This window comes from Chiloscyllium plagiosum, chromosome 25, assembly GCF_004010195.1.
Source record: "Chiloscyllium plagiosum isolate BGI_BamShark_2017 chromosome 25, ASM401019v2, whole genome shotgun sequence".
NCBI classification, from domain to species: domain Eukaryota; kingdom Metazoa; phylum Chordata; class Chondrichthyes; order Orectolobiformes; family Hemiscylliidae; genus Chiloscyllium; species Chiloscyllium plagiosum.
The window spans coordinates 39463401-39486073 of NC_057734.1; the positions used below are offsets into that span (position 1 = coordinate 39463401).

At 43.7% G+C, this 22673-nt stretch overlaps 1 long non-coding RNA gene across 3 annotated transcripts in view; it reads left to right on the forward strand.

Moving 5' to 3' along the window:
• Window positions 1–14868, forward strand: part of LOC122562763 — a 76185-nt gene extending 61317 nt beyond the window's left edge. For 2 of the 3 annotated variants that reach the window (XR_006315412.1, XR_006315410.1), the window contains exons 2-3: window positions 8046–8304; window positions 9713–10594. This is a non-coding gene — a long non-coding RNA (uncharacterized LOC122562763). Of the gene's footprint in view, window positions 1–8045; window positions 8305–9416; window positions 9419–9712; window positions 10595–14857 lie in introns of those variants that run through there. The other variant, XR_006315411.1, reaches the window with a different exon arrangement.
• The last annotated feature ends 7805 nt before the right edge of the window (window positions 14869–22673 follow it).

The following is a 22673-nucleotide window of genomic DNA, read 5'->3' on the forward strand; positions in this document are numbered from 1 at the left end:
TGACCTGCTGCGCTGTTCCAGCAACACATTTTCAGCTCTGATCTCCAGCATCTACAGACCTCACTTTCTCCCTGTATTCCATGAGATCTAACCTTGCTAATCAGTCTCCCATGGGGAACCTTGTCGAACGCCTTACTGAAGTCCATATAGATCACACCTACTGCTCTGCCCTCATCAATCTTCTTTGTTACTTCTTCAAAAAACTCAATCAAGTTTGTGAGACATGATTTCCCACGCACAAAGCCATGTTGACTATCCCTAAAACAGTTCTTGCCTTTCCAAATACATGTACATCCTGTCCCTCAGGATTCCCTCCAACAACTTGCCCACCACCACGGTCAGGCTCAATGGTCTATAGTTCCCTGGCTTGTCCTTACCACCCTTCTTAAACAGTGGCACCACGTTTGCCAACCTCCAGTCTTCTGGTACCTCACCTGTGACTATCGATGATACAAATATCTCAGCAAGAGGCCCAGCAATCACTTCTCTAGCTTCCCACAGAGTTCGCGGGTACACCTGATCAGGTCCTGGGGATTTATCCACCTTTAACCGTTTCAAGACATCCAGCACTTCCTCCTCTGAAATCTGGACATTTTGCAAGATGCCACCATCTATTTCCCTACAGTCTATATCTTCCACCTCCTTTTCCACAGTATCTTTGATGATGTTGGCTGATTTCCCGATGCAGCAGGAAGTGTAGATGGAGTCAATGGAATGAAGGCTGATTTTTTGTAATGGGCTGGGCTGCATTCAGAAGTCTCTATAATTTCTTGCAGTTTTGGGTCAAGCAGCTGACATACCATGCTGTGCGGGATCCGGTTAGGATGCTTTCTATGGTGCATCTATAACAGTTGGTTGGAGTCGTTGTGGACATGCCAAATTTCCTTAGCCTTCTGAGGAAGTAGAGACGCTGGTGTGCTTCCTTGAATTTAATGCTGACGTGGATGGACCAGGATGGATTGTTGGCGATATTTGCTCCTAGGAACTTGAAGGTGTCCACTACTTCCACCTCAGCACCACTGACACAGATAGGGGCATAAAGTTAAGAATCACAGAACACCAGTTTATAGTCCAACACGTTTATTTGGAAGCACTAGCTTTCGGAGTACTGCTCCTTCATCAGGTGGTTGTGGAGTATAAGATTGTAAGACACACAATTCATAGCAAAAGTTTACTGTGTGCTGGAATTGAAATTATATATTGAAAAAGACCTGGAATATTTGTTAAGTCTCTCATCTTTTAGAAAGAACATGTTGGTTTCAGTTCTTTTCATATGTAAACCGCAGAGCATTTAAAAGTTACATTCTCAAGTGAACTTTAACAATTGGTATCATGTTGGCCCAGATAATGCATTTAAGGTGTGAGCTGCCCTGTGTGAGACTGTATGTGCCACAATGGTCAGACTGATTCCAATCTAAAAAATGAATTTACAGAACCATGCATGGATTCATGCAGTTTTTGAACAAAGTAAAATTTAATTCTGCAAGTACAAATTCACCCCACAAGCATATATGTGTATGTGTGCGTGTGCGTGTGTGTGTGTGTGTAAAGGGGTATAAGTCTGTGAGAGGGTGCATGTGTGAGTGCAGGAGTGTATGTATGAACATGTGAATTCACCCCACAAGCTTATATGTGTATGTGTGCGTGTGCGTATGTGTGTGTGTGTGTAAAGGGGTATAAGTCTGTGAGAGGGTGCATGTGTGAGTGCAGGAGTGTATGTATGAACATGTGAGAGAGGGTCTGCATGAGTGTATGTGTCCATTTTGACAGAGCAGCGAGGAGAGAAGGTGGAATGAGGCGAAGGCTGTCTTTGTGGGTATGTTTTCCCACTTAAAAAGGGACTTATCTTGGGAGTTGGGCCTCCATTTTTACAGAGCGGCGAGGAGAGAAGGTGAGGTGAAGCGAGGGCTGCCGGGAAGGGTAAGGGCTTAATTTATGTTTGGGCAGTGGCTAAACCCGAGATACGACATGTGTAGTATCTCCCTCCCGCACCTCCCCCCTCCTCTAACCAGAAGAAAAAGACTCTGTAAGGTAAGGCTTTTATTTTTTCTTTATCTTTCTTTTTCATATATTTAAGTGCATTGTTTGGTTTTAGTTAGTTCATATAAAGCTAAGCTCACAATGGCAGGGGACCTCAGACCCATGGCATGTGCCTCTTGTTTGATGTAGGAACTTAGGAACGTGTCTGACGTTCCTGACTCTTACACTTGCAAGAAGTGTGTCCAGCTGCAGCTCTTGTTTGACCACATGATGGCTCTGGACCTGCGGATGGACTCACTGTGGAGTATCCGAGATGCTGAGGAGGTCATGGATAGCACGTTTAGTGAACTGGTCACACCACAGGTTACAATTGCTGAGGGAGACAGTGAAAGGGTGACCAAAAGACAGAAAAAGAGTAGGAAGGCAGTGCAGGTGTCCCCTGCGGTCATCCTCCTCCAAAACAGGTATACCATTTTGGATACTGTTGGGGGAGATGGCTCACCAGGAGAGTGCAGCGGTTGCCAGGATCATGGCACCGCTATTCAGAAGGGCAGGAAAAAGACATCCTAGGGCCATAGTCATAGAGGATTCTGTTTTGAGGGGAGTGGCTGAAAATATGACTCCGGATGGTATGTTGCCTCCCAGGTGCTCGGGTCATGGATGTCACTGATCGACTGCAGAGCATTCTAAAAGGGAAGGGTGAACAGTCAGTTGTCTTGGTGCATATAGGCACCAACGGTATAAGTAAAAAACAAGATGAGGTCCTGAAAAGAATTCAGGGAGCTGTGAGAGAAATTAAAGAGGAGGACCTCAAAGGTAGTGATCTCGGGATTACTACCAGTGCCACGTGCTAGCCAGTGTAGAAGTGAAAGAATAGGCAGGCTGAACACATGGCTTGAGGGTTGGTGTAGGAGGGAGGGGTTCAGGTTTGTTGGACATTGGAACTGGTTCTGGGGAAGGTTGGACTATTACAAAATGGACGGTCTACATCTGAACCAGACCGGAATCAATGTTCTTGGGGGAGTTTTTGCTACTTCTGTTGGGGAGATTTTAAACTAATGTGGCAGCTGGTTGGGAACCAGAAGAGAAAACAAGTAGTCAGCGAGGTGGAGACTGTAAGAATCATGAAGATAGCATTAACAAGGGGAAACGTAGGGAGAGAGCAGAAGAATGCAAAAGAACTGGTGGCCTGAAATGCATCTACTTAATTGCTAAAAATTATAATGTGTAAAGCAGATGAACTTAGGGCTTGGATTGGTGCCTGGGAGTATGACGTTATTGCAATCACAGAGACTTGGTTGAAGGCAGGGCATGATTGGCAATTAAATGTTCCAGGATATAGACGCTTCAGACATGACAGGAAGGGAAGTAAAAGGGAAGGTGGAGTTGCATTGCTGGTCAGGGACGACATCACGGTTGTGCTAAAGGAGGACACTATGGAGGTCCTGGGTAGTGAGACATTATGGATGGAGCTGAGAAATAAGAAGGGTGCAGTTACATTGTTGGGGCTGTATTTACAGGCCTCCCAGCAGTGAGTGTGAGGTAGAAGAATAAATAGGTAAACAGGTGATGGAAAGATGTAGAGGCAATAGGGTAGTGGTGATGGGAGATTTTAATTTTCCCAACATTGTCTGGGATACACTTAGTATCAGAGATCTGGATGGGGTAGAATTTGTAAGAAGTGTACAGGAGAGTTTTCTAGAGCAGTGTGTCAATAGTCCATATTGGACCTGGTACTGGGGAACGAGCCGGGACTGATGGTAGAATTTGCAGTGGGGGATTTCTTTGGGAACAGTGACCACAATTCTGTAAGTTTTAGAATACTCGTAGATAAAGTTGAGAGTGGTCCTAAGGGAAGAGTACTAAACTGGGCCAAGGCCAATTATATCAAAGTTGGGCAGGAGCTTGGAAATGTGGATTGGACACAGCTATTTGAAGGGAAGTCCACATTTGATATGTGGGAGGCTTTCAAAGTTAGATTAAAGATAGTGCAGGATAGGCATGTCCCTTTGAAGGCAAAAGATAGGAAGGGCAAGATTTGTGAACCGTGGATGACAGGAGAAATTTTACGACTAGCCAGTAGGAAAAAGGAAGCGTACATAAGGTCTAGGCAGCTAAGAACAGAATGGGCCCTGGAGGAATATCGGGAGAGTAGGATAAGTCTTAAGTGAGGAATCAAGCGGGCTAAAAGGGGTCATGAAATAGCTTTAGCGAGCAGAATTAAGGAGAATCCCAAAGCATTTTATTCTTATATAAGAAGGAAGCGGGTAACTAGAGAAAGGATTGGTCCACTAAAGGATAACGAAGGAAGGCTGTGTCGAACCTGAGAGAATGGGTGAGATTCTCAATGATTACTTTGCATCAGTGTTCACTGAGGAGAGGAACATGATGAATCTTGAGATTAGAGATAAAAGCTTGATTAGTCTGGATCACATTGACATAAGTAGGGAAGATGTGTTGGGTAGGCTAGAGGTTATTAAGGTGGACAAATCCCCAGGACCGAATTAGATCTATCCTAGGTTGCCGAGAGAGGTGAGAGAGGAAATAGCTGGGGCGCTGATAGATATCTTTGTGGCATCCTTAAATACAGTTGAGATGTCGGAGAACTGGAAGGCTGCTCATGTTATCCCCCTGTACAAGAAGGGTAGTAGGGATATTCCGGGTAACTACAGACCAGTGAGCCTAACATTAGTGGTTGGAAAGTTGCTGGAGAGGGTACTGAGGGATAGGATCTATTTATATTTAGAAAACAATGGGCTTATCAGTGATAGGCAACATGGTTTTGTGTGGGAGAGATCGTGCCTTACCAACTTAATAGAGTTCTTTGAGGAAGTGACCAAGTTGATAGTTGAAGGAAGGGCTGTTGATATCATACACATGGACTTTAGTAAGGCATTTGATAAGGTTCCCCATGATAAACTAATAGAGAAAGTGAAGTCACATGGTGTACAGGGTGTTCTAGCTAGGTGGATAAAGAACTCGTTGAGCAACAGGAGACAGGGAGTAGCAGTTGAAGGGAGTTTCTCGAAATGGAGAAAGGTGACCAGTGGTGTTCCACAGGGAGCAGTGCTGGGGCCACTGTTGTTTGTGATATACATAAATGATCTGGAAGAGGGCACTGTTGGTATGATCAGCAAGTTTGCAGATGACACAAAGATTGGTGGAGTAGCTGAAAGTATAAGGGACTGTCAGAGAATACAGGAGGATGTAGATAGACTGGAGAGTTGGGCGGAAAAGTGGCAGATGGATTTCAATCCAGACAAATGTGAGGTGATATATTTAGGCAAGACTAATTCGAGAGCGAATTATACAATGAACGGAAGAGCCTTGGGAAAAATTGATGGGCAGAGAGATCTCGGAGTGCAGGTCCATTGCACGCTGAAGGTTGCTGCACAGATGGATATAGTGGTTAAGAAGGTATATATTAGGCTTGCCTCCATTGGACGGGGTATTGAGTATAATAGCTGGCAAGTCATGTTAAAATTGTACAAGACATTGGTTTGGCTGCATTCAGAATACTGTGTACAGTTCTGGTCGCCACATTACCAAAAGGATGTGGACGCTTTGGAGAGAGTGCAGAGAAAGCTTACGAGGATGTTGCCTGGTATGGAAGGTGCTAGCTATGAAGAGAAGTTGAGTAGGTTATGATTGTTTTCATTAGAAAAAAGAAGATTGAGGGGGGATCTGATTGAGGTTAACAAAATAATGAAGGGTATAGACAGGGTGGATAGAGACAAGCTTTTTCCCAGGGTGAAGGATTCAATAATAAGAGGTCACGCTTTCAAGGTGAGAGGTGAAATGTTTAAGTGGGATACATGCGGCGAGTACTTTACACAGAGGGTGGAGGGTATGTGGAATGCGTTGCCAGCAGTAGTGGTAGAGGCAGACACGGTAGATTCATTTAAGATGCATCTGGACAGCTGCATGAGTAGGTGAGGAGCAGAATGATACAGATGCTTAGGAATTGGGTGACAGGTTTAGGCAGTAGATTTGGATCGGCTCAGGCTTGGAGGGCCGAAGAGTCTGTTCCTGGGCTGTAAATTATCTTTGTTCTTTTTTGTTTTGTGTGTGTGTGTGTCGTGTGCAATGGGGTTACCTGTAGTGTGACACGTACCCAAAGTCCCGGTTGAGGCCATCCCCATGGGTATCGAACTTAGCTATCAGCCTCTGCTCCCTGCACGGCCACGTTTTGTTGTTGCCTGTCCCAAAATCCGCCTTGGAGGATGGTCACCCGAAGGTCCGAGGTCGAATGTCCTGGACCGCTGAAGTGTTCTCTGACTGGGAGGGATGTCCCCCATTCTGCTTCCTGATGTTAATAACCAACTCCTTCATTCTGCTGACATTGAGGGAGAGATTCTTGCCTTTACACTGTGCCACTAAGCTCCCTATCGCTTTTCTGTACTCTGACTTGTGGCTGTTTGAGATCTGACCAACTGTGGTGGTGTCATCAGCAAATTTGTAAATGAAGTTAGAATCAGGAGTCTGAAAATGACCATGTATCCACTATCAATTGTTGCAAAAACCCATCTGGTTCACTGATACCCTTCAGGAGAGATAATCTGTGTCCTAACTTGGTGTGGTTGACATGTGACTCTAGACCTACAACAATGTGGTTGACTCTGAACTGTCTGCTGAGCAATTAGGGATGGACAGTAAATGCTGGCCTAGCCAGTGCCGCCCTCATTCCATGAATGAATAAAGAAAAATGAGATTGGTTGACTCAGTTAGCTGGATGGAGAGTGTGATGGTGGAAAAGGAATGAGGCAGAATGAAGAGCTTATGCCTGAAATGTCGATTCTCCTGCTCCTCGGATGTTGCTTGACCTGCTGTGCTTTTCCAGCACCACACTCTCGACTCTGATCTCCAGCATCTGCAGTCCTCACTTTCTCTCTGTTAGCTGGATGGCTGGTTTACAAAGCAGAGTGATGCCAAATAGTGTGGGTTTGATTACTGCACCAGCTGAGGTCACCAGGAAGGTCTTTTCTTCTTAATCTCTCCCTTCACCTGAGGCATGGTGAGCCTCAGTCTAAACTACCACCAGTGGTGTCTCTCTCTAATCCATGGTCTGGTAAGTCTCTGTTTATAAAGTCATGCAGCATAGAAACAGACTCTTCAGTTTAACCAGTCCAATCCCAAATTAAGTAGTTCTATCTGCCTGCCCTGGCCCAAACATTTCTTATTCACACACTTACCTAAATGTTTTTTAAACGTTGCAATTGCAACCCCATCCACCATTTACTCTGGAAGTTCATTTCATACACAAACTCTGTGTAAAAATGTTATGCCTCATGCCTTTTTAAAATCTCTCTTCTCTCACCTTAAAAATATGCCCCTAGTCTTGAAATTCTCCACCCGAGAGAAAAGGCACCTGCCATTTCCGGAAACATCCTGGTAAATCTTTCCCGAACCGTCTCCAGCTTAATAATACTTTATAAAGGGACTATATCTGATTACTGTATATACTAATTAAATAGCATTGATCATCACAGGAGGTCATAGCTACATGGCAAGATGAAGCTGTACTAAGATGTTTCTTGAATAAGTTTTTCTTACCTCTGTAATTCTTCTTTAGTTGCACTATGAGACCATGATGGTTATGGTTTGTGGGTGTATCTTACATTGTCATTGTGACTACATGTACTTTATTGGCAGTAAAGTGGGAAACTCTGGGATCATGAATGGTTCTACATGTATGCAAATCTTTTTTGCTATTTCAGCGGTGGTTATATCATCTACAGCTTAGGGCCTTCGCCATGGTGTAAAATTTGAATTTAAGTATTAGGAGATTTAAACAGTTAGAAGACTCACTGCTAGTCAGCACATGAATTAATGTTGACGTCTGCATTAAAGTCAGGCTCTGTAGTTACCTTTTGAATATTCATTGAAGTATTGCTGTCCACAGCTGGGAACAAGCAGCCACAGTGTGCTGTAATAAGGTCAGTTCATCCAGGGGCAGTGATACATTTGTACAGCATCAGCAGTCACTGACCTTTGAAACAAAATTAGGTTCAATAAATGATTCTTCAGTTTCATTGTTCACTTACTTGTTTATTTTTAAACCCCAGGCATTCCCAGCAGCAGATGGATCAATTTCCTCTCTTGGGCAAATAAGAGTATGATTTTTTCTCTCTCTCTCTCTCTCTCGTGAGCTTCACAAACCTTCCCGAAGATATTAACAGACTCTGGGTGCTGTTGTTGTGAAACCACAGTTCAACGAGTGGCTGCTGAATCAACACCTCACCATGATCAAAGGCAAAGAGCAGAACTTTCAACTTTTTTGCTCCCTAGTGATCGGGCTTATTTCCTACTCTACACTTCAAGCAGGTAATTGAAATAATCGTTGGAAATAGTGCAATTCTTTTCCTGCTCTCCTTTCTTGCAAGACTTTATTTCTGACGTTTATATATATTTTGATTGGTTACTTTTGACATAATGGTAATCTGGCATAATTTATGAATGGAATTTAGTCAGAAATATTTTAAAGCATGCAATTAATAAAAGCACAATTAAACACGTTAAATCATTTACTGTGCACAAAGTTTATTTCTGGAGAGCCCAATGCATTCTGAACCGTTTTTCTGTACAGGGTCCTGTGATTAGCTAATTGTGATTTAAAACTTCTGTACAATTACCACCCGACCTGAATGTTTTTAGAATAAGATTGTTATATATTGGACTTGAATCCAGAATAATGAGATATCAAATCTCGCAAAAGGAGCTGCAGACCTCTTTCATATATCCCTTGGTCAGGAGATTTTCCCCATAGCTAATCATTGGCATGCTGTGCTGTGACTGCGCTTTCTCTATTCACAGAACAACCATGCCTTTTGTTACAGAAACTTTACAAGGGACTCCTTCATTTTTTTACCCTTTACCATTATTCTCCCTTACTGAATTTTAAAATAATAATTACTTTTCTGTGCTCTTTGCCCGGAATGTCTTCATTTATACTGAGGTTTAATAACAGCAGCCACAATCCCATGTCTCATCCTGTCGACCATGCTATAGGGAGAAATTAATGATCCCCATGGGTATAGGCTGGTATAGGTGGGGGGGAGGTCGTATAATGGGGTTGGAAGGCTGGGGGTGGAAAGCCATCACCTTCCCAACTCCCTTCCAGATAAATTCAGTGTGGGCCAAGCTCAGGACTACGTTCTGAGCTGGATTAAACCATGTGGGAAAGTTGCAAAGACAAATCCTTCAAAAGCAAGTTCCCGTAATACTGACACCAGTAATTCCAGTTCTAAACTGGCAATCGACAATCACTTCTGAACTGGTAACTGAACTGGGAGCCAACCAGGAACACTGGCAAACTTAGCTGGTAATTTAATAATAGTAATTTATTGTCAAATATATTTATGAAAATACAGTAAAATGTGGAAAGGACACCATAAGCTGGCACCATTTTAATTAAACAGATTCATAGGGTCATAGAGATGTACAGCACGGAAACAGACCCTTGGTCCAACTCGTCCATGCTGACCAGATATCCCAACCTAATCTAGTTCCACTTGCCAAGCACTTGGCCCATATCCCTGCAAACCCTTCCTATTCATATACCCATCCAGATGTCTTTTAAATGTTGTAACTGTACCAGACTCCACCACTTCCTCTGGCAGCTCATTCCATACATGCACCACCCTCTGCGTGCACATTATAAAAAGAAATAAATCACATAAAGTTGGGCCAAATCACATCTTTTTTTCCATACATGGCTTCCTGGTTTCCCAAGTGGCTACGGGACACTGTCACACTCTGCAGTCGCCAAACCATCCCCTGCCCCTACTGCCACTGACCAGACCCGGAACATTCTCTCTGCCAAAGCTGTCTCATCGCCACCGAGTCTGCAGCCACCACCATAGCCAGGAGACTGTCCCAATTCTCGAGGACCAGGACCCATCTCAACCTCCAGAACCAACTGACCATGCAAATTAACTCCCGGGAACCCAAGGGATCATTCAATCCGCTGCCACCGAAATATCAGATGTAAAGAGTGGACCCCAAATCACCGATACTGGGACAGTTGCTCAAGCTGCGATCGCCATGGCCGCAGAGGATGGACCGGATTCACCACACAACAGCTGCCCCGCAATGTCTCTCCATTGCAATGAATTTGATTGTTAAAGTTAAGAGAAGATAAAGAAAATAAGAAAAATTATATGGTTGATCAAGTGAGATGGATCAGATGGGCCGGGAGCCTGAACACCTCCTAACTTGCCACCTTCACCATCTTGAATTGCCATTGATATTAACAAGTGACTGGTAGCCCAGTAGCCACTTCCTCCAGCGCTGATGATACTATAAGAAACACCCGGTGAAGTGGTTATTCTTCCAGTTTATCTAGCAGCATTTATTTCTGGTCCACTGATGTGTCGCAGACTCAATGAGGATTGACAGAAGTCAATAATCAACCTGAACATATGCAATGCATTTCTGATGTGAGTGAGGGGGCTCTGGATTACTGTGTCTTTCAGTCGAATTTGATGTCAGATCTCCACAAGTGCAGATTAAAAACTCAGAATAAAGCAAAGACATTGCACATTTTTTTTTCTGGTTGGTTTTGCTCTTTTCTTTTATCTCCTTTATTTATTAGTTTTCTTTTCTTTTGGGCCTCTGGCAGCGACAGCAGTGCCAGTACCAGCCTACCCCAGCCCATGGTTTCCTAACGAGCAAGGAACAGGTCCCAGGCTGTCTCCCCCCAGATCAGACTCACAGGCTAGGCAGAGGCTCCAGGCCCACAGCAAGGCCCGAGCACCTGAAGAAGGAGAAAAGTGGTCTCCCAGTGTGTCGGTCTCCCAGTGTGGTGGTCTCCCAGTGTGTCAGTCTCCCAGTGTGTCAGTCTCCCAGTGTGTTGGTCTCCCAGTGTGCCGGTCTCCCAGTGTGTCGGTCTCCCAGTGTGTCGGTCTCCCAGTGTGTCGGTCTCCCAGTGTGCCGGTCTCCCAGTGTGCCGGTCTCCCAGTGTGTCGGTCTCCCAGTGTGTCGGTCTCCCAGAATGTCGGTCTCCCAGTGTGTCGGTCTCCCAGTGTGCCGGTCTCCCAGTGTGTCGGTCTCCCAGTGTGTCGGTCTCCCAGTGTGTCAGTCTCCCAGTGTGTCGGTCTCCCAGTGTGTCGGTCTCTGAGCGTGTCAGTCACGCAGTGTGTTGGACTCCCAGGGTCAGTCTCCTATTGTGTTGGTTTCCCAGCGTATCAGTCTCCCAGTGTGTCAGTCTCCCAGTGTGTCAGTCTCTCAGTGTGTCAGTCTCCCAGTGTGTTGGACTCCCAGGGTCAGTCTCCTAGTGTGTTGGTCTCTCAGCGTGTCAGTCATGCAGTGTGTCAGTCTCCCAGAGTGTCGGTCTCCCAGAGTGTCGGTCTCTCAGGAGTCAGTCACGCAGTGTGTCAGTCTCCCAGTGTGTCGGTCTCCCAGTGTGTCGGTCTCCCAGAGTGTCGGTCTCTGAGCGTGTCAGTCACGCAGTGTGTCAGTCTCCCAGTGTGTCAGTCTCCCAGTGTAGCGGTCTCTTAGCATGTCAGTTTCTCAGTGTGTTGGTCTCCCAGTGTGTCACTCTCTCAGTGTGTCAGTCTCCCAGTGTGTTGGTCTCCTAGTGTGTCGGTCTCCTAGTGTGTCGGTCTTTCAGTGTGTCAGCCTCCCAGTGTGTCAATCTCCCAGTGTGTCAGTCTCCCAGTCTGTCAGTCTCCCAGTGTGTCGGTCTCCCAGTGTGTCAGTCTCCCATTGTGTCAGTCTCCCTGCGTATTGGTCTCCCAGTGTGTCAGTCTCCCACTGTGTCAGTCTCTCAATGTATCTGTCTCCTAGTGTGTCAGTCTCCTAGTGTGTCAGTCTCCTAGTGTGTCAATCTCCCAGTGTGTCTGTCTCCCACTGTGTCAGTCTTTCAGTGTATCTGTCTCGCACTGTGTCAGACTCCCACTGTGTCAGTCTCTCAGTGTATCAGTCGCCCAGTGTGTCAGTCTCCCAGTGTGTCAATCTCTCAGTGTATCTGTCTCCCACTGTGTCAGTCTCCCACTGTGTCAGTCTCTCAGTGTATCTGTCACCCAGTGTGTCAATCTCCCAGTGTGTCTGTCTCCCAGTGTGGTGGTCTCCTGGTATGTCGGTTGCCCATTGTGTCAGTCTCCCAGTTTGGTTGTCTCCCATTGTGTCAGTCTCCCAGTGTGTCGGTCTCCCGGTGTGTCAGTCTCTCAGTCTGGGGGTCTCCCAGTGTGTCAGTCTCCCAGTGAGTTGGTCTCCCAATGTGTCAATCTTGACCTGGTGTGGAGGTCTTCTTCATCTCCAGCATCCAGGTGTCCCAGCATCCCGGCACGGTGGTCTCCTTAGTTGGCGGTTTCAGGCCTAGTCTCCAGCAGCCCAGCATGGCCGTCTCATCCTGGCGAAGCCTTCAGGGTACTCCTTCAGCTTTCCCTGAGTCCAGGAACTGTCTACTGAACCGTAAAGAACCTTGTAACTTTTATTTTATATTTATGTATGACTTCTCTGATTGATGTAGGTGCCGTGCTGTGGCAACGTAAGACTTTTCACTGTAACTTGTGAAAGTACACAGAACGATGAATTTCTATTCTATTCTATTCTAAGGTTTTTCTGGTGAAAAAAGGAAACAAACATATCAAATAAAATATATGTTATCTCCACTGATGACGATTAATTTTGGAGCAAATACTCAGAATATGATTTTGAGTAAAAGCCCAGCAAATGTTGAGTGAATCAGTATCTTCTCAATCATGCAGTTGCTCCATAGACTTGCTTTCTTAAGCGGTTCCATAACCTTTCTGAAGAAGGGTCACTGGACTGGAAATGTTAACTCTATTTTCTCTCCACAGATGCTGCAGACCCTAGCAATTTCTCGGTTTGTCCCATAACCATTGTTGAGCTGCTGTCGCATTTGAAATATCTGAAATACGTATCGCATCTGATTGCCTCAAAAGTTTCTTGAAAATGCTTTACGAGATTGATACGCTCTCGGAGAGATATTATCTGCCCTTTGGACAGATTCAATCACTTTGAAAACAAGTGCAATCCCACCTTCAGCCTTGATAGGGGAGTGCTGGAACAGAGCCCCACATCCTGGGCAGTGCTGTAACGTCCTTTAAAACCCTTCAGAGCTTGCACTGTGACCCCACTCACCCCATTGGATCTACCCTGGCAGCCTAGAGCCTACCCAGCCGAGCAGTTATTGCTGTTGCTCCTCCTCAGCCAGGGACATGTCCTTTGGACCCGGCCTTCCTCCCTTACCTCAGTCTAGGCTGGGGGAGGAGAGGGAGCTGATATCTTTGGGAGTTGCTGGCTGGGGGGAGAGTAATTTAGAGGGGGAGCTTGCTGGAAGATTGCTGGAATCAAGGGTATGTAGTGGAGAATTGGGAGGTTGTGATGCATAGGTGTTGGGGGGGCAGTGGAAACCGGGAGTTGGGGGCATTTGGGTGAGTCAGGCTCTCCAGCCCAGAGAGATTTCGGGTGCAAGTCATGGAATCATACAACATGGAAACAGATCCCTCGGTCCAACCAGTCCATGCTGGTCTTGTTCCCAAACCAAATTAATCCCAACTGCCTGCACTTAGCCCATATCCCTCCCAACCTTTCCTATTCACTTATCCAAATGTCTTGTAAACGTTGTAATTATACCCGCATCCACCACTTCCTCTGGAAGTTCATTCCACACATCAGTGACCTTAAGATTAAAAAAACTGCCCCTCATATCGTTTTTTGACATCTTTCTCCGTGGGGATGGGGTGTGTCAATAAAATGTGGAGCTGGACAAAAACCCAGGAGGTCGAGCAGCATCAGAAGAGCAGGAAAGTCAATATTTTCAGGCAGGACCCTTCACCAGGACCTGAAAACGTGCCCCCTAGTCTTGAAATACCCCACTTTGGGAAAAAGACACTTGCCATTATTTCATAGACATTAATGGAATAAAAAGTAAAGCAAGATCCACAATTGAGATGGTTCTGGAATACAGATTGCAGGTCGTTCTGCTGTAACACGTGTTTTGTTAACACAAATTCACTGTAACACGACTGACGAACTGGGAACACTGTTTCTAAAATGCAAACTATTAAAATGTGTGTTGGCTGTAACATGATTACATCGCCAACACTTTAAATGCTGTTTCTAAAGCACGCATTTTGTATAATGAGAGGTTGCACAAGAAGGCAATCATCGCATTATAGAAGAACTATGTGTTTGGCAAGCATATTCATTCGCATAAATGCTGAATTTTTGCCTTACACACCAATCATACATTTCTGAACTGGCACTGATGATGCCTGTTGAAAAGTATAGGTGCCAATTCAGTACCTGGGAAATCTGACTGCTTGCTGATGATTCACTTCCAGTTTATTGTTCACTTTCAGCAGAGTGTGATGGAGACCAGCTCAAATAAAAAAACAATTCTAGCCAATCTTGAACTGGCCCTGATTGATAAGTACTATCTATTCGGCTCGTTGTTGTTACATCTGCACTGTTGGATCTAAGAAAGCGCTGGGGTCCCCAGTTAGTGTCACACTAACAGGGACACAGAATTAATCACTGGCACAATTTTTCCCCCATTGCTAGCCACAGTGACAGCTGCAGAGGGTCGAGTGTTTCTTCTTCCTCTCATACCCAGTGGCATGTGATGCCTCCTACTATTTCCACTGCTTTTACATCCAGCAGATCATAGCTCTGCATTGCTTCTCAATCCAAATCCTCTTTTCATGTGAGTAGGTTATCACTGTCATCTGGGTTTTGGAATGGGAAGGCATGATATAAACAGTGATGGTTGGTGGGGTGGCGGTGGTGGAGTGGTGTTCGGAGGGGTGGGTTGGTGGGGCAGCACTTATCTTTTGCTCAGATGGTATGGACTGAGAGCTTGAGGCCAGCACAAGGGGTGCATTGTGAAAGGGGTACTCTCCCTTCATAGGCCCAGAATTCAGCACTGCAACACTCAGTTCCAATTAACAGCACTATCTGTTGTGGTCCTTGAACTCATAACTTTCTGACGCAGGTGCAGAAATGCTACTGTGAAGCAAGGAATGTCTCCAAGTCAGCACCATTTCTGACCTATGTAGCTATCAGTGCTTTGAATCTCACCCTCTGCTTTCCTTTACACTAACATCACTCAGACTTTCTAAAGCCCACAATGATGCGAATACAGCATAAACTGACACTGCTGTTGTGCTGAGATTCAGAATAATGACCACTTTGGGAAATGGAACTGCAACACTTATTTATCTATCCATTTCCAACACTGTATTTCCCCTCTGTAAATCTAATTTAGTTTTATCTAAAGGATTTGTGGCCAAGGTCACCTTTATCTCATGCTAATTCTGGATTTGTCAACAAAATTCTAACAATTGTAATCTAATCTCTAGATAGCTTTGTACAAAACACATTGATCTCAAATCTGACAGCCTTATGTGAGGAATTTACCTCTCTCTTCCCAAGGCAATTAATTGTGGCACTGAAGCAACAAGATGGAAATGCTACTTAGTTCAACACGTAAAGTATCAATATTGCCTCTGAGCCGTGGATTAGTTTTTAACATATTAAATCTTGATATCAAATCCCCAGTTGTCAGTGGAAATTCGATTATGGTGCGGTTATCAGTTTAATTATCAAATAGAGGCAAGCTGTAACTCCCAGTGACATGTTAACACTAACTCAAAATTAATTTGGAAAGGTGCCTATTGATATCTTCCTGTAAATTGTTTAAACGTTGCTAGGCATTTTCAATCCAGTGGAATTATAAAAGAATTCAAATGGTCCTAGTCGGAACTGTGAGGGAAATGTTTTGACTATATTACAAGAACTGAACTTCAAAAGTACTTGATTGGCTCTAGAGTGCTTTGTGAGATCATGAAAGGCCCTATATAGAAAAGTAATTATTTTTTTCTTTTAGTGTGTCATAGCCAAATGTAATTATTAGATAAAAATGGAGGAGGAACTCTCACTGTAGGAGAGTTCATTAATCTAGAAAAGCGTGAAGATCTTCCCATTCTGAAAACAAACTACCTTACAGGTCTTTTTTTTATCTTTTCATGGTATTTGGGTATTACCTGCAATGCCAACATTTGTGGCCCATCCCTAATTGCCTTGAGAAGGTGGTGGTGACTTGTCATCTTGAACTGCTGCAGTCTTTATAGCATGGGGCATCTGTGGTGCTTCAAGTGCGGGAGTTCCAGAGACTTGACCTCATTGTAGAGATGGAGTGGTGATGTAGATATAAGTCAGGATGTTAGTTGGCTTGGAGTGGAACCTATAGGTGATGTTCTGATTCCTCTGGCGGCGTTGTCCTTCTAGGTTGTGGATTTAAAAAATATTGCTGAAGGAGGTGACTTTCTGCAGTGCATCTTACATAGCCATTATACATCAGTGAATGTGAATGGAGTGAATGTTAAACTTGCTGAGTAAGGTACCAAACATTTGTGCTGGATAGTGTCAAGCTTCTTGAGTGTTGTTGAAGCTACACCCATCCAGGGAAGTATTCCATCATACACTTGTAGTTTGTGGACAGGCTTTGGAGAGTCAGGAGGAGAGTTATTCACCACAGAACCCTCATCTTCTGAGCTTCCCTTCCAACATTTTCATTCTAACACTGATTCCAACCTCCCATTGCTTTGTAGAGAAATTCATTCCAACTGTTGGTCACCCTTTACATGAAGTGGAGTTTGGTGACATTAGTTCTAAATCTGTCTTTGCCCTAACTTGAACCTGCACCCTATTGTCTTGATTTAACTTGAAGTGGAGTAAAAGTAAATTTCAAAATGCATGGTCGGTGAAATTAACTGTGCCAATAACGTATGCAACACTTCATGTAGTATAATGAACAGGTTTTAAAGAAGTAGGCAAGATTGAAACCTTTTTTATCTCCTATAATTTTACAGCTTCTTTTCAGACCAGATGAATGTAAGTTGGACTGACATTGATAAAATATGTAAAATTGCCTTGAATTGAGCCAAGCACAAGTAGAATGCTTATTACTGTGTTTCCAAGAATGAATATTACAATATCTTTCGCAAATAAAATATTGTGCTACTACAAGTTAATATTATTGTTTGGAAATCACCCTTTTCTGTTTTGCTCTGAACGTGCCATTAAGACTTGACTGAATCTATGTACAGAGCAAAGGCAGTGTTCTCTTTATCTGAGTGCTTGGTTGGAAATGCTGTGGATTGCATGTAAATGGAGCTTATGATTAACGAAATGTAATATTTAAACAATAATTTGGTTTTTCTCAAGAAAAACTTCAAGTAACAACTAGAGAAGGTGATTATATTTATATCTTAATATATTTACTCATGGCAATTAATCTCAAGAAGGTATTTCAAAGCTGGCACCTCATTGGATAGAACTGTTACAGAATCCATTTTACTACTGATCCTTGGTCATGGCCTATTTTATAATAGGTTACACTGTGATAGCAAATCGGAGACCTATGTGATTACTTGTTCAAGGTTGGTCCCTCTCCCACAAGGGGTGACTATCGGATTAGTTACAAATTAAATGTGATGATAGGGTGTGTAACAAGTCTCAATGCCAAACCAATTTTCTTTCATGCCTTTATTTGTCTTGTTTTAACTTTCTTTCACTTTTGCCCTCATATAGTCATAGATTCATACAGCACGGAAACAGACCCTTTGGTCCAACCAGTCCATGCTGAATATAATTTCAAACTAAACTAGTCCCACCTGCCTGCTCCTCCCTCCAAACGTTTCCTATTCATGTGCTTATCCGAATATCTTTTAAATATTATAATTGTGCCCACACCCACCCCACGCTTCAGTTGCTTGGATGCTGGTGCCAGGGTGGCATGGTGGCTCAGTGGTTAGCACTGCTGCCTCACAGCGCCAGTGCCCTGGGTTCGATTCCCGCCTTGGGCGAGTGTCTGTGTGGAGTTTGCACATTCTCCCTGTGTCTGCGTGGGTTTCCTCTGGGTGCTCTGGTTTCTCCCACAGTCCAAAGATGTGCGGGTAGGTGAATTGGCCATAGTGATAGGTGCATTAGTCAGTGGGAAATATAGGCTACGGGAATGGATCTGGGTGGGTTACTCTTCGGAGGGTCGGTATGGACTTGTTAGGCTTAAGGGCCTGTTTCCACACTGTAGGTAATCTAATCTAATCTATAGTTGTGCCAGAATAAGTGTTTATAAATATGTTTGATTTTAAATAAGTACAGGCACATACCATTCAGTCCATGAATCTTAATCACTGTAGTGAATGTGGAATCCAAGTTTTCTGCTGTCTTTTTCACCTATTTCTTTTAAAACTACTCAATTGATACTTAGGTAGTGAATTCCACATTCTTGATATGTTTTGTGTGAAGAACATTTTTCTTTGATTTTCTTTCACTTTAAGAGCGCACTGCACATTCCCACCTCCCTGTTCAAAATTTCGTGCCTATCTTAGATATCCTTTCAGACTTAGTGCTAGCTATCCACTATAAGCAGACCGTACACCTTATGTCCAAAGGTAAACAGATGCTTGTCTAACCTGGCTGCCCTGTAGTAATCAGAATTGAAAGCTATATCTCTTATACAAACCCTCACATGCACATCCAGTCCACCACAAACTAAAACTTTGAAACCTGTTATCTTTCTTCAGAGTATGAGAATACTCTCGGAACTCACTTATACAAAGGTGGCTGAAGCGAGTACCATAGACTCATTTAAAGATGAACATGTGAAGGACGAAAGATTAGAAAGGCTTTGGTAGTGCAATAGTGGAGTCGTTACTTCAGAACTAGAAGACCTGGGGTCAAGTCCCATCTACTTCAGGGGTGTATCATAATATGTCTGAACAAGTTGATTAGAAAATATCTAGAAGGATGTGCTGATAAAGAGAGGTAGTTGAGAGAAGGCTCATGTGACGTATAAACAGTGTCCTCTAGGTTCAATGTGATAGTGCTGTAGCTTTAAGAGGTTATTTTGTCCTGGTTTTTTTTTGAAGAGAAGTTTTAAGGCAGAGGTAACGAGCAGTCTACCAAAACCACTAGAGTAAACAGCTTATGAGGCATTGTTTTTTTAAAATTAGAATGATAAAAGCAGCTTGAATGGATGGGGAAGAGCTCTCCCAGAACCAGGATGCTTAGGTTTTTATTCAGCAGCAGTTGTTGCTGGGCTCTCAGCAGGGTTGGAAGGCAGTGAATCTCTCCCAGCTGCTACACTCTCTCTCTGAGTTTTCTCTGGATGTTTTTCCTCCTGGGCTGTGGGAGTTGTATGTGAGACAATTCTGTTTTCGGAATTTGTCTTTTGCTAAGAGTGTGTTTATGGGATATTACTATATTGGAACAGTTAGTATTAAAATAATTTATTATTCTGTTAAGATTTCCAATAGAGTTAAGTTATTCCAAGTTCCTCTTTATTTTGATGTTTAAACTACAATGTTTGAGTAAGTTGTGTTGTGCTTAATGTCAAGTAGTTTGGTCAATTGAATTGCATCTGGAGCATAGTACCTCACACTTACCTTTAAAATAGGGAAAAAGTTAGGGTTTTGGCTACCTTCTGATTATATTTTGAGGGCATCTGGTCTGTCCGTAACATCAAGGTGATGCCCAACACCCATTCTGCTGTGCCATGAAAATAGCTACACCTGTGCAGAGTGAAGCTAATGTTTCTTTTATTCCAGTGTTCAGGCTGGTGTAAAGGGAAGACACCACACACACTACAGTAAATGAAGCAAGTGGTCAACATATTGTCAGTTGTAAATGAAAATTTTCATCCTTTATCTCAAAACAAAAGGATTCCTGGTGTAATTGGTAACCATTTGGGTCATTGTCAGTGTTTATGAGTCATATGAGTGTCCTCCCACCCAGTTTACCCTATCAGCATATCCTTCTAATCTTCTCACTCCTCATGTATTTATCTAACTTCCTCTTAAAAGAATCAGTTCTAATTGTTTCAGTTTTGATTTGTGCCAAATGAACTCAGGAAGACATATTGTATAGATATTTCATTGGACCCTAACCATTGCTGAGAATCATTATTGCCTCTATTCTTAGGCCTGAATTATTTTATGGTTGACTAAATCAGGATATGAGATCTTCAGATCTATGTGTTGACGAGATTGTACAGTGATTATCAATTCAGTTAAAAATTAAGTGTTGTGGTCATAGGTTGTAACTCACAATGCCCAGCTGAATGTATAACTGTTTCCATTCATTCCAGGCACCTTCAGTTCTCTCAATGTTCCTTACATCATTGCTCTATTGCCCTTTTCTCCAGGCTGCTGCTAATTGCTTGTACTATACTAGCTGCGCATAGCAGCACCTCATTTGAATACTAAGGAAGAGTGAGAGAGAGCTTCATTGTTCACAGATGTGGTATTTAGGGCCTTATTCCTTGAATGTTAACAGTACGTACGTGCTCATGTTACTGAGGGGGGGTCAATGATCTCTCACTCTGCAGGCACCCTGCCTCTATTCCTGATGAAGGGCTTTTGCCCGAAACGTCGATTCTCCTGCTCCTTGGATGCTGCCTGACCTGCTGTGCTTTTCTAGCACCACTCTAATCTAGACCCAAGGACTCTCAAGCCAGGACATTGGGAAGGAGTTGGAGCTGGTGTTGAGGAGGTCAACTCTAGAGTCTAACCCTGAGAATTCGGTATTCGTATCACAATAAGTTCAATAACCTCACATGGGTGGACAAGGTCAGCGAATACATTTTCAATGGACATCTCTGAACCACCACAATATTCACATTTTGTGCTCATTCATCATCCTCCCACTACTGGGACTCAGGATTAATGACCAGGTAGTCTACCTCACCCTCATTGCATAATCCCAGACACAAAGAGAGTTCCTGGAAGATTCCTGAAGCCATTCACCCATGAAAGCAGATTACCCTAACAGATTCTGCTCTCTCTCCCTCTCTGTTGTCTATCTTCATAAATACTCTTTCCCTGGGGAATATTGGGGAATTGTTGAATGAGTGCTTCTGCTATAGCCACCAATGCCTGGAATGGGATTTGAAGCCAGAATTTCAAAGACAGAGGTGCTACAGGCTGAGCTATAAGATTTCCCCCCAGAGCAGGACAGCACATAACCAGCAAGAGCACAAAAGAACTGGCAGGACAAAGATCTAAAGCTCTAAGTAGGGAATCATTCAATGCATCTTGGATGACAGAGAAGTATTTGGCATCCAGCATCCTGAGATTCATCATCCACCATGTCCTGCCCCTTTGTGAATATGCACATAAATTATTTGTTAAGTACCTCACCCACTCCCTCTGACTCCCCACATGAATTCCCTCTTTTGTCCTTGAGTTGGTCTATCCTTTCTCTAGCTACCCTCTTGTTCCTTATATATGTATAAAATGTCTCAGGATTTTCCTTAATCCTGTTTGCCAAGCACATTTCATGGCCCCTTTTAGCCCTCCTTTGTTCTGAGTTCTTTCCTGCTATCTATGTGTTCTTCGAGGGCCCTGTCTGTCTGTCTGTCTTCAGTTTCCTAAACCTTATGTTTGCCTCCCTTTGCTTTTTGACTACGCTCTCGATTTCTCTTGTCACCCAAGGTTCCTGAATCTTGCCATCCTTATCCTTCATTTTCACAGGAAGGTGCTGGTCCTGCTCTGTGATAAACTGGTCTTTAAAAGATTCCCACATGATAGCATTTGCCCTCAAACAACTGCACCCAATCTACATAAAAACATACATAGAAACATAAAAGATAGAAGCAGGAAAAGGCCATTCGGCCCTTCAAGTCTGCTGTGCCATTCATCATGATCATGGCTGATTGTCCACTCAATAGCCTGATCTTGCTTTCTTCCCATAACCTTTGATTCCATTCACCCTAAGTGCTATATTGAGCCACCTCTTGAATACATTCAATGAATGCATGAAGCATTAGAAATAAGGTGGATGAGCTTGAGGCTCTTTTGGAAATTGGCAGATACAATATTGTGGGGATAACTGAGACGTGGCTTCAAGTGGACAGAGCCTGGGAAATGAATATTCAAGGCTACACGTGCTATCGTAAGGACAGACTGATGGGCAGAGGGGGTGGGGTGGCCATGTTGGTAAGGGATGATATTCAGTCCCTTGCGTGGGGGGACCTAGAATCAGAGGGTGTAAAGTCAGTGTGGATAGAGCTGATAAATACTAAGGGTAAAAATATCCTCTTAGGAGTTATCTACAGGCCCCCAAACAGTAGTCTGGATGTCAGATATAAGTTAAATCAGGAGCTGAAATTGGCCTGTCGCAAAGATGTTACTGCAGTTGTTATGGGGGATTTCAACGTGCAGGTAGACTGGGAATATCAGGATGGTATTGGACTTCAAGAAAGAGACTTTGGAGTGCCTCAGAGATGGATTCTTAGAACAGCTGGTGCTGGAGCCGACCAGGAAGAAGGCAATTCTGGATCTGATATTGTGCAACGAACCAGAATTGATCAGGGACCTCGAAGTGAAGGAGCCATTGGGAAGTAGTGACCAGAATACAATAAGCTTCAATCTGCAATTTGAGAGGGAGAGGGTACAATCGGAAGTGACAATATTTCTGTTGAATAAAGAGAACTATGGAGCTATGAGGGAGGAGCTGGCCAAAGTTCAATGGTGCAATACCTTAGCAGGGATGACAGTGGAGGAACAATGGCGGATATTTCTGTGTATAATGCAGAAGATGCAAGATCAGTTCATTCCAAAAAGGAAGAAACCTCCCAGGAGGAGGCATGGGCGGCCGTGGCTGACGAGGGAAGTAAAGAAACATATAAAGTTAAAAGAGAAAAAATATAACATAGCAAAGAT